This window comes from Mus caroli, chromosome 18 (genome assembly GCF_900094665.2).
Source record: "Mus caroli chromosome 18, CAROLI_EIJ_v1.1, whole genome shotgun sequence".
Lineage (NCBI taxonomy): Eukaryota > Metazoa > Chordata > Mammalia > Rodentia > Muridae > Mus > Mus caroli.
Genome location: NC_034587.1, coordinates 4240213 through 4250987, shown reverse-complemented (window position 1 = coordinate 4250987; position 10775 = coordinate 4240213).

Sequence of the window (10775 nt, the reverse complement as noted above, 5' to 3'; positions counted from 1 at the left end):
GAAAGGCAGTGTGGGTTTCTCAAGAATGTCTTGTTTGGTTGTGTGCGGTGGCTCAGCAAGTAAGCAAAGTGACCTATACATGTAACTACAGCACATGCTCTCTCTCTCTCCCTCTGTCTCTCTCCCACCACACACACTACACAAATAAATAAATATAAAAAGTAAAAATTGTCATGTTTAAGTGTTTTTTAAATAGCCTTTTCTTTGTGATTTCAGTGGCTCTTTAGCCATTTAGAAATGTCCTGTTCCCTTGCTTTTATCCTCTGAATTTAGTAAGGTAAGGCTTGTGAGTTGACTTAGAGACTTATAGGCAGATAAGATAACACATTTTAAAAAGATCAAAGGACTCCTTAAATAGGTCAGGAGGAGGTCCAATATGTTTTGATTGCAAATGTGTTTAATGATATTGTGAACTTTTCTCAGACAAAAAAAAAGGGGGGTGTGTGGATTATTGTCCTTTGGTAGGTGGCTTTAAAAGTTTCGGCAAGAGGCAGTCTTTCCCTTTGTAGGTCCTCTTCGTCCCTGTGATGGTTTGCATATCTTTGGACCAGGGAGTGGCACCATCTGAAGGTGTGGCCTTGTTGGAATAGGTGTGACCTGGTTGGAATGGGTGTGTCACTCTGGGTGTTGGTATAAGATCCTCACCCTAGTTGCCTGAAAGCCAGTCTTCTACTAGCAGCCTTTGGATGAAGACATAGAGCTCTCAGCTCCTCCTGTGCCATGCCTGCGTGGATTCTGCCATGCTCCCACCTTGATGATAATGGACTGAACCTCTGAAGCTGTAAGCCAGCCCCAATTAAATGTTGTTTTTAATAAGACTTGCCTTGGTCATGGTGTCTCTTCACAGCAGTAAATCCCTAACGAAGACAGTCCCCACACCTCCCCACCCTACTGTCAGATGAATAGCACGAATACAATTAATTGTACTTTCATGTGAAACTCATAGCTTCTTTTTTTTCCATGGCCGTTGAAGGATTTTGTCTTTGCTTACTTTTCTGAGCTCTGTCAAGCGATAGGTAATGTGTGTGCAGGATGTGCATCTCTCAGAGTGGGCATTGCCTGCTCTTGGTTTTATCTCTAGGAGGCCCTTGTTCTCATTGTAAAACAATGAAATATCAATTATCTCACCAATAAACCATTTCTTTTCTTTTTCTGCCCCCCCTCTTTGTCTTCAAACAAGTTGATTTTCAGAAAATAACAGTTTTCCTCTCAAGCTAAAAAAATCTTCAGCACCTCCTACTGCTTTTAGGACAGGGTCCAGATTTTCAGCTTGACAATGTAGGTCACCACACTGTGATGGCCTGTCCCCACCTGAGTCTTTATTCCTGTCAATCTCACGGTCATCTAAACACAACCTGTTTCACTGTTGCTTGGAAAATCTCCCTCCTGGTCAGTACCAGAGAGAAGCCCTCCTCAGGCACCTCCAGCTCTCACTTTCCCTCTCCAAGGAACAGATTCCCTTGCGGAGATGTGACCTGTGTATAGGTGGAAGGTGTAGGGATATCTTCCACAGACCAGTTCCCCCTGAAGGTGAAGGTGACAGAGGTCTAACAGAAACTTAAAATGTGTGGTTTTGGAGCTTAGTTTGCCTTCCTTATTTTTGAATGACAGTGGCTGAATGCTTGAGTCACTTAAGAAAGAAACAGTTCATTTTGTCTCAGGGTTTCAGTCTTTCCTAGCATGGAAGTCATGGCAGAATGGCTCAGTCCACAGTGGTGGTGCAAGCTTGTGGTGCAAGACAGCTGCTTGTTTCCACAGCACACTAGAAAGCAGCAAGAGCAAGTTCGAACTAGAAGTGCAACTTCCAAAGGAACCTTCTGCCACCAGCCAGACCCTACCTCCTGAAAATACCACAGTCTTCAAAATATGTCAGGAGGTAGGGAGAAGGGGCTGAGTGTTCAAAGCAAGAGCCTGTAGTGTGTATGTGGCTGGGGGTGGGTTAGATTCAAATCTTGACAGATTTTTTTTTTTGGCTTTTCGAGACAGGGTTTCTCTGTGAAGTCGTGGCTGACCTGGAACTCACTCTGTAGCCCAGGCTGGCCTCGAACTCAGAAATCCGCCTGCCTCTGCCTCCCGAGTGCTGGGATTAAAGGCGTGCGCCACCACGCCCGGCTTTGACAGATGTTTTATATTTTCAGTATTTCAATATCTCTTCTGATCTTATAAGTTTGAGGTCTGCCTAGACTTCAAACCATGTCTCAAACAACACACACACACACACACACACACACACAGAGAGAGAGAGAGAGAGAGAGAGAGAGAGAGAGAGAGAGAGAGAGAGAGATACCATATACTACACATATGTTGATGCAGGAAGACATGACTTCTGGATCAGTCTGGACTATATAGCAAGACTGTGTCTTTTGAACATGCATCCTATATTTTAAATTTAAAATCTAAAGAATTTGAAGACCATACATACATATGAATTTGAATTTATTCATGGTAGTCAGTACAGCCTATAACATAGCTGACTTAGGATATGGTCATGGTTAGCTTCACTTGTGAACTTGACACAGCCTAGAGTCATTTGAGAAAGGGGTTCCAGGATCAGATTGGCCTGTGGCCATGTCTGTCATGAACTGTGTTGATTGATAATTGATGTGGGAGGGCCCAGCCCGTTGTAGGAGGCATTATTCTTAGGCAGGTAAGCTTGTGCCATGTAAGAAAACTCTCTGAGAAAGCATCTTTTCTCCAGGGTTTCTCCCAGCTTCCCTCACTGCTGAATTCCAATCTGGGCGTGTAAACTAATATAAACCCTTTCCTCCCCAAGTTGTTTTTGGTCATTGTGTTTACCACAGCAACAAAAAAGCAAACTAGAACAGACACCAAATCTCAATATAGGTTGATGATAGAAGGCACATTTAAAAATAGGCTCATTGGTAAATAGAAGTGGACAGAGGCTGTGCAATATTTACAACTCCTCACATATAGAAAGACAAGATTGTGTATAGGACAGTATTTACACAGCATTCTCCCTGGGCATAGAATCCTGACTCTGCCTGAGAGCCCCAGGATTCTATCCTATAAGCAAGGAAGGAAAACCCAGCTACACACCCATGGAGGACTCTTCATCTGTCAGGTTCTCTGCTCTGCTTTCCTGTGCAATGGTAGTTACTACTTCCTTTGTTCTGACTGAGGAAACAGCAATAACAGGGTCAGTCCAAGAGTTGGAGACTCTATTCCAAGATAAACAAACCAGCAATTCTCTATGAGTGTTGGAAGGCTCCCTGTGTTGGGAGAATTACATACAGGTATGAAGTGCTGGATTGCCAAAACTGTGCCTCAGAGCCTGACACAACAGCCAAGCAGCTTGTGCACTGCACAGGGCCCAGCTACCTTCAGAGCATCATCACCTTCAGAGCACCATCACCTTCAGAGCACCATCACCTTCAGAGCACCGTCACCTTCAGAGCACCATCACCTTCAGAGCANCATCACCTTCAGAGCACCATCACCTTCAGAGCACCATCACCTTCAGAGCACCATCACCTTCAGAGCACCATCACCTTCAGCCCACCACCCCTTTGTATGTTCATTTTGAAATGTGTATTTGCATTTCATTTATTCCTCAAAGATGTAGGTGGAGCATGTCATTCTAATCAAAACCATGTCTGATAGCATCCCCCAGCAATGGAGATGCTATCTTGAGGAAGGGCCTTTCCTAATTTATGCTTAAGCACTGACTTCCCGGGTTGAAGAGGTCAGCTCTCCCTGCTGTCTTCTCTCTGGTATGCATCTGGCTCAGCTCCTTGTATGAGCGAGCCGGACTTGCCACGGTCTACACAGCAGTGAGTATTTCAGATTTTCCAGTTTAACACAGTTTTTTGATTATTTGTTTTTGTTGCTGTTGTTTAAATAAAATGCAAACTGATTAAAAGTCTAGAAAGTTGGTGTGAGCTTATATGGGACTAACTAATCTTTAGAGAAAACATCGTATGGGAGTTTCCACTTACAGTGTGTAAAGCTTCCTAAGCAGTCCTGAGGTTTTCTAGTAGGTGATAATGACCAATTTGTACTTTTAAAACCAGACATTTAGCCTTGTATTTGAGGAAGTAGCCAATCAAGCCTTCTTTTCAAATTTTTGTTGTTGTTTGGTTGGTTTGAATTTAAGATTCAGTCTTGCTATGAACCCAAGGTAGGCCTCACAATCATTCTCATCCCACCTCAGTTTCCTTGGTGGTGGAGGTGTCACAGACGTTCCACCACATCCACAGTCCTTTCTTCTGTTCTCAGAATGTCAGATGCCAGGGGGCTGTTTGGATGCACAGCTCCTCCCCGTGGAAAGGGTTACTCAAACATAGGTGTGGATATTCAACCACAGACCCCCTGAGCTTGATTAAGTCTCTCCCATGATGAAACCATCAGGCCTTTCTTTTTGAGGAAATTGGAATGTGGACTTGAAAGGTTCAAAACCTGCAGGCGGAGCACTGAAGGGGGACGCCGACCTGACTGTCTAAGCTGGTCTTCACACTTCAGATTATTTCAGCACCCTGTCTCTTGATGTTTAGACACATTGATACACATTTTCTTCTAAAAGTCATCTGTTTCCTAAAACACTTTCAGATTTCCAGAAAGATTGACAGGACAACACCTGACAAGCAGCAGGTTTCCATGTACCTACTCTCTGTTTTAAGTATCTTACATTTCTATAGTACATTTGCTATAATCCATGAATCAATATTGGCACACTGTCATTAAAGCGATACACTTTTCCGATTTCCTATGTGACATCCTTTCCCTGTTCTCGATTCCCATTCTTGACAGTGTGTTTTCTTGTTACACGACTCTTTAATCTCCTCTTGGCTACCACTGTCTCAGAATTCCCTGTTGCTGGATGAACTCCTTGCTTTGTGGGACTGCTTGTCCATTACCTTGTAGGCAGGTCCTGGGTTGTAATTGTTTCAAGTTGAGATTGGGGTCATGGTTTGAGGAGGAAGACTCCACATGCTGCCCAAAGGTCTTCTAAGCCACTGACCTGAGTCAGTGTTAGTCAGGTTTGTCCATCGTGATCTCCTCTCTGTTTCTCATCTTCTTCACTCACTCTTAGAAGTGAGTCACTATGTGCTGGTCATACTTAAGCCATCCAACTCCTTAAGGGCAGAAGATTTTCATTTGTTACATGGAATGCTCTTGAATGAAAGACTTAACTCTTTTCCATTAAAATGCATATTTCAAATTTGTGTAACTCAGTAAACATAAATGCATATCATATATTAACTTAAAGTAATTCCTATAATTTCCAACAACAAGCTCTTCAAAATCATCTAGTTCAGTGCTATCTCAGACAAAATAGAGCAGATCCAATTCTGCAGGTGAAACCCGAGTACCTAGATGATGAGGGTGGGGTGAGTTGGATGATGGCGTTAAGCCAGGCATAGCATAAGGCAGACTGAAAAGCAAACTGCAGCTCTGAGGGGTCCACCTGGTCCAGCCACACACTGCCAAGCAGGGAAGCAGGCCATCTTCTTGAACCTGCAGGAAAGCAGGCCATCTTCTTGAACCTGCTTCTGCTTAAAAGCAAGAGCTGTTGACTTGGACTTTTTCATGGAATGAAAAAAACCTGAGTTTGAAATGGTGGCAAATCAGTTCATATTTTCACATATTTTTTGCTTGTTCAGCATAGCCTTCATGGGTGTCTGGCTGGTAGATGAATCTCTACACATGTTATCCATAAGGAGCCAGCCTCAGCATATACTGAGATTCCAAGATCATGCCATTGGCTTTAATGTCTAACCAGAATGGTTGTTCCAGACTCAAATTTGCTATGTTTGCTTATTTGTTTTTGTTCTAATGAAGCTGTTATTTTGTGCATTTCCTTTTCCCACTTGCTTTATTAGCACATATATGTTCAAATTAATGTGTCTGTGCATGTACACAACACACCTGTTGGGCCTTGCAAGTGTTTAGATTACAGGTGTGCACCACCAGACCTAGCTTCTGCAGTCAAATTTTTAGAGGCATTATGTATGTTTTATGTACTCTGTGAATAGATCAATATTATCTTTTTGGATATATGGTATAATGAATATTTTTGAACTTAAACTCACATTGTCAGAAGTTCCCCCTCCCCTTCTCTGTCTTGTAGTTCTATGGCTATTTTGCTAAGTCCCCGAGTTTCCTGTCCTACGTGTGGAATAAGGAGGTACTTAGCTTTTAAGTAGAGAGTCATTTGGAAGTGTCTTACTTCTAGGTCAGTATAAATTAATTAAGGATGGTGTAGTCAGGGTTGTTTCTGAGGAAACCCAAGTAGCTAGGGAGTAACTTTGCCTGTGGTGCTCCACTGGAATCTCCAGGACAAGAGCACAGAGGGAATCCAAGTTAATTAAGTACAAGCTCCTCTCATTTAACTTGTAAGCCACATACATATCTTTCCACCAATGCCAATCTTTCAGAATGCAGAAAACTGACTCCCTTGATACATTCAGCTTTACACAGTGAGTATGGCTAACAAGTGAGAACTGTGGTTTTTGACAACATGTAAAGTACTCTCAACTGTATCAGGATTTAGTGTGGGATGGCAGGATGAAATCCAGGGGCTTCAGCATGCTGGGCAATTATGCTGCTGCTGGTATGCACCCACAGACAGCTTCTAAGTTTCCTTTAAAATTTGAGACAGAGTTTTGGTCAGCCATTCTCCTGGATATTAAGTTAATCCAGGCAGCCCCTGAACTTCTAATCCTCAGTCTCTCAAGGTGCTGAGATTAGAGACCTGAGCCACCAGAACCTATTTTTGATTTAGATTTTTTACTTGTTGGCTTGTTTTTAAAAGTAAGTGAGGCTAAAACTTGTTTTCTGGGGACCAAGGTAACGGCTTAGTCTGCAAAGTGGTTGTTCAGCAAACATGGGGGTCTGAGCTGGGATTTGCACTACAAAAGCTAGGCAGTGGGGCATGTCTGTGGTCAGTCTTTGGGTTCCACACATACATGCATATACGGGCAAACATGAGCAAGTATATACACATATGTACTTCACCCTAGTCCACCCTACTGAACCTCATCACAAACAGTACTGTCTGTGTATATATGATGAATTCTTTAAAACCATACTAAGCCATAACAGAATTGTGATTTCTAGTATGATGGAGGTTTATTTGGGTTACTATGAGAATATAGTGTTTTGCGCATACATTTATATATCAGGAAATATTAAAAAAAATGGACCATCATGCTTCCCGCACTACTGCCGACAACCAGTGGGCCACCTGGCTACAGCCAGGTGATCTCAACTCTGCGGTCTTTCTGGACCGGAGCTCTTGAGTCCCTTGGTGGATCTCTGCTGCCAGCCCCATGCAATGACCATCCACCCCCACGGTCAGCCACCAAAACACCCATTTACTCAGTAGAATCAAAACTCTTGAAGCTCATAATTAACCAATCAGATTTATGTATCAATAAATTCTCAATTTACAAGATGCCAAAACAATAATTTCAGAACCAATTGATAATGATAAAAGCTTTATCCCAGTTATTCTAACTTTGTGATATCATAACTACCTGTGGCTGGTTAAAGCCACGCTGGTTCACATTCACTTCCATCTTGGCCTTCCCTTTCTTCCTAAGACACTCTCTTTCTCTGTAACTCTTAGCTCTGCCTCCCTTTTCCCTGTCTAATCACAGGCCTCCTGCTTTCCTAATATAATTGGACAGGAAAAATCCTGTGACACAGATACATATGTGATAACTATACACACATACATACATCTATATATACATATTCACTTACATACATATATGCCAATATTTCAATTGGAGTTTGCCTTAGTCCTATTTTGTTGCTATGAGATGGTGAAGAAAAAAACCTTATTCCTCACAGAAGGTTAGGAAGTTCAGTACTGAGGCACTGGCAGCCAAGGACATACCTAAAATCCCCACACAGTGCAGGAGGATTACAAGTTCAGTTTGGCATAGGTTATATAGCCAGACCTCATTTAAACCAAAGAGTGCTTTTTTGCTGTACTTTAACATGGAAGAGTGCTTCACACAGTGAAGCACATGAAGAGCTGGAGGGAGAAGCCAGGCAAACTGAACTGGTATTTTATAAATAAATACAGTCCTGTAGTGATGGCTTGACTCACTCAATGATGGCCTCATGACCTAGTCACCTCATAAAGGTCCCCCCTCCCAGGATGGTCTTAAGGTCAAGGACCTATCATCAGAAGTTTCAGAGGGGCTGTCCATACTATGGCAGATGCACATATATTACAGGGCATGTTTTTTGTTTGTTTGTTTTGTTTTGTTTTTGTTTTTTTGTTTTTGGAACATCCAGAGAATAAATTACCAACTGGCTGAGGTGCCTCAGGTGAGCATTCCAGGACTGAAGCAATTAGCAGCATTCCTTTTTTATCGGACTGGAATTCTTGACCATTTGATAGGACTCATATGGTCACTTTTTATGGAGAAGCACACACATGAGTTTGCATAAATGTATGCATATAGTAGTAGTGAGCAAACTTTAAATACTCCAGGTATCCAGGTGTCTTACTTAACCCCACCTCCTCAGAGGCAGGCACCAGGTGAGAGTTCAAACACACATTTCTTTTTTTTACATTTGTTTTCTTTCTTTCTTTCTTTCTTTCTTTCTTTCTTTCTTTCTTTCTTTCTTTCTTTCTTTCTTTCTTTCTTTCTTTTTTTTTCCGAGACAGGGTTTCTCTGTATAGCCCTGGCTGTCCTGGAACTCACTTTGTAGACCAGGATAGCCTCGAACTCAGAAATCCGCCTGCCTCTGCCTTCCGAGTGCTGGGATTAAAGGCGTGTGCCACCACGTCCGGCTTTTTTTTACATTTGTTTTATTGGATATTTTCTTTATTTACATTTCAAATGTTTTCCCTTTTCCAGGTCCCCCCTTCGGAAATCCCTTATTCTATCCCCTCTCCCCCTGCCTCTATGACGGTGCTCACCTACCCATCCACCCACTCCCATCTTCCCATCATTCCTCTATACTGGGACATTTAACACCCTCAGGCTCAAAGGCCACTCGCTCCTCCCACTGATGTCCAACATGGCCATCCTCTGCCACATATGTGGCCAGAGCCATGGATCCTTCCATGTGTATTCTTTGGTTGGTGGTCCAGTCCCCAGGAGCTCCAGGGGATCTAGCTGGTTCACACTGTTGCTCCCTCCCTGGGGCTGCAAATCCCCTCAGCTCCTTTAGTCCCTTCTTCAATTCCTCCATCGGGGATCCCCCCCCCCCCCCCCCCGAGTTCAGTCCTTCGAGCATCTGCCTCTAAATTTGTCAGGCTCTGGCAGATCCTCTCAGGAGACAGCTATCCTAGGCTCCTGTAAGCAAGCATTTCTTGGCATCCTCAATAGCATCCAGGTTTAGTGACTGTATATGGGATGGATCCCCAGGTGGGGCAGTCTCTGGATGGCCTTTCCTTCAGTCTCTGTACCACACTTTGTCTCCATATTTCCTCCTGTGAGTATTTTGTTCTTCTAAGAAGCACTGAAGCATCCACACTTTGGTTTTCCTTCTTCTTGGGCTTCATATGGACTGTGAATTGAATCTTGGGTATTCTGAACTTTTGGGCTAATATCCACTTATCAGTGAGTGCATACCGAAACACAGATGTCTTAACTGAAGCAGAAGATTGCAAAATATCCAAAAGAGACATTCTGAAGAGTTGCCAAATAGAGAAGAGGCTCATGAACTCCTGGGTCTGATGAAAGTTTACACTGATGTCTCTGAGTCCTGTGCTATAAGCAGCACAAATGTTTCCATTTTATTTATTGGTTCTTTTTCCTTTTGTTTTAAAAACAGCATCTGGCTATGTGCCCAAGATGGCCTTAGATTTGCCATCCTCCTGCCTCTGTCTCCCAAGTGCTATTATTAAAGCCATGTGCTATCATGCCTGGTTTCAAGAACTAATTCTTAAGGATAGTTCTCAACAGCCTATTAGGCCAAGCTAGTCTAATGTAGCCATGTTTATGAAAGTGTAACAAGGAAGTGTGTGATGAGGGACCTCATCAAGCAAAGAGAGAGGGAGAGTCATGTGCCTATTAGGCAAGGGGGAGACTATAGATAAAATTTGAGAGGAGGAGTCTATAATATGGCTTAGTGATAACAAGTTCTTTTCTGACCTACACTTATGTGCACTCGTGTGTGTGTGTGTGTGTGTGTGTGTGTGTGTGTGTAAAAATGAGGGAGAAAGTCTTATGATAGATTCAAAGCAGAACGCAGTACCTAGCTATTTCTTCTGAATTTAAAAATTTCCTTTTAGGAATGTGCCATAAGACTCAGGAAGTAAAAGAAATTTGGAAGGCACAGAAAGCTCAAAAAGTTACAAGACTTAGAAGCCAGCACCACCGCACTTATGTAAGCATTAACCAATTGTCAGAGGAGATTCTCTTAGGTGTACCTACTCCCAACTGGAGAGAGACTCTAGGGGTGCATCTTGTGAGCTGGGGTGACTTTAGGGATGCAGCTTGTGTGGTACACTGAACTTTATGATGATAGGGCTGCCTTTGAGTCGTCTGTGCTCCTATGAGGAACCCGAATGAGCTAGTTGCCTCACCAGGTTAGACTTGGATAAACATGTGTCTTCTGCCTATGTCAGTGTCCTAACTGGAGAGCACAGAGCTAGGTGTGCAACACAAGCTGTGAGCAACAGCTTACTAACATGCAGCAATATTTTTGTTAAAGGTACCCATATTTCCTTGGTAACTATAATGTTAAAACCAGTGTGATTGAGCATTTTTGGGACCCTTTTATAATCCCAGTATTCTAGAGAGTAAGGCAGGAAGATTGTTTGAGCCCAATTCAAGACCAGCATGGGC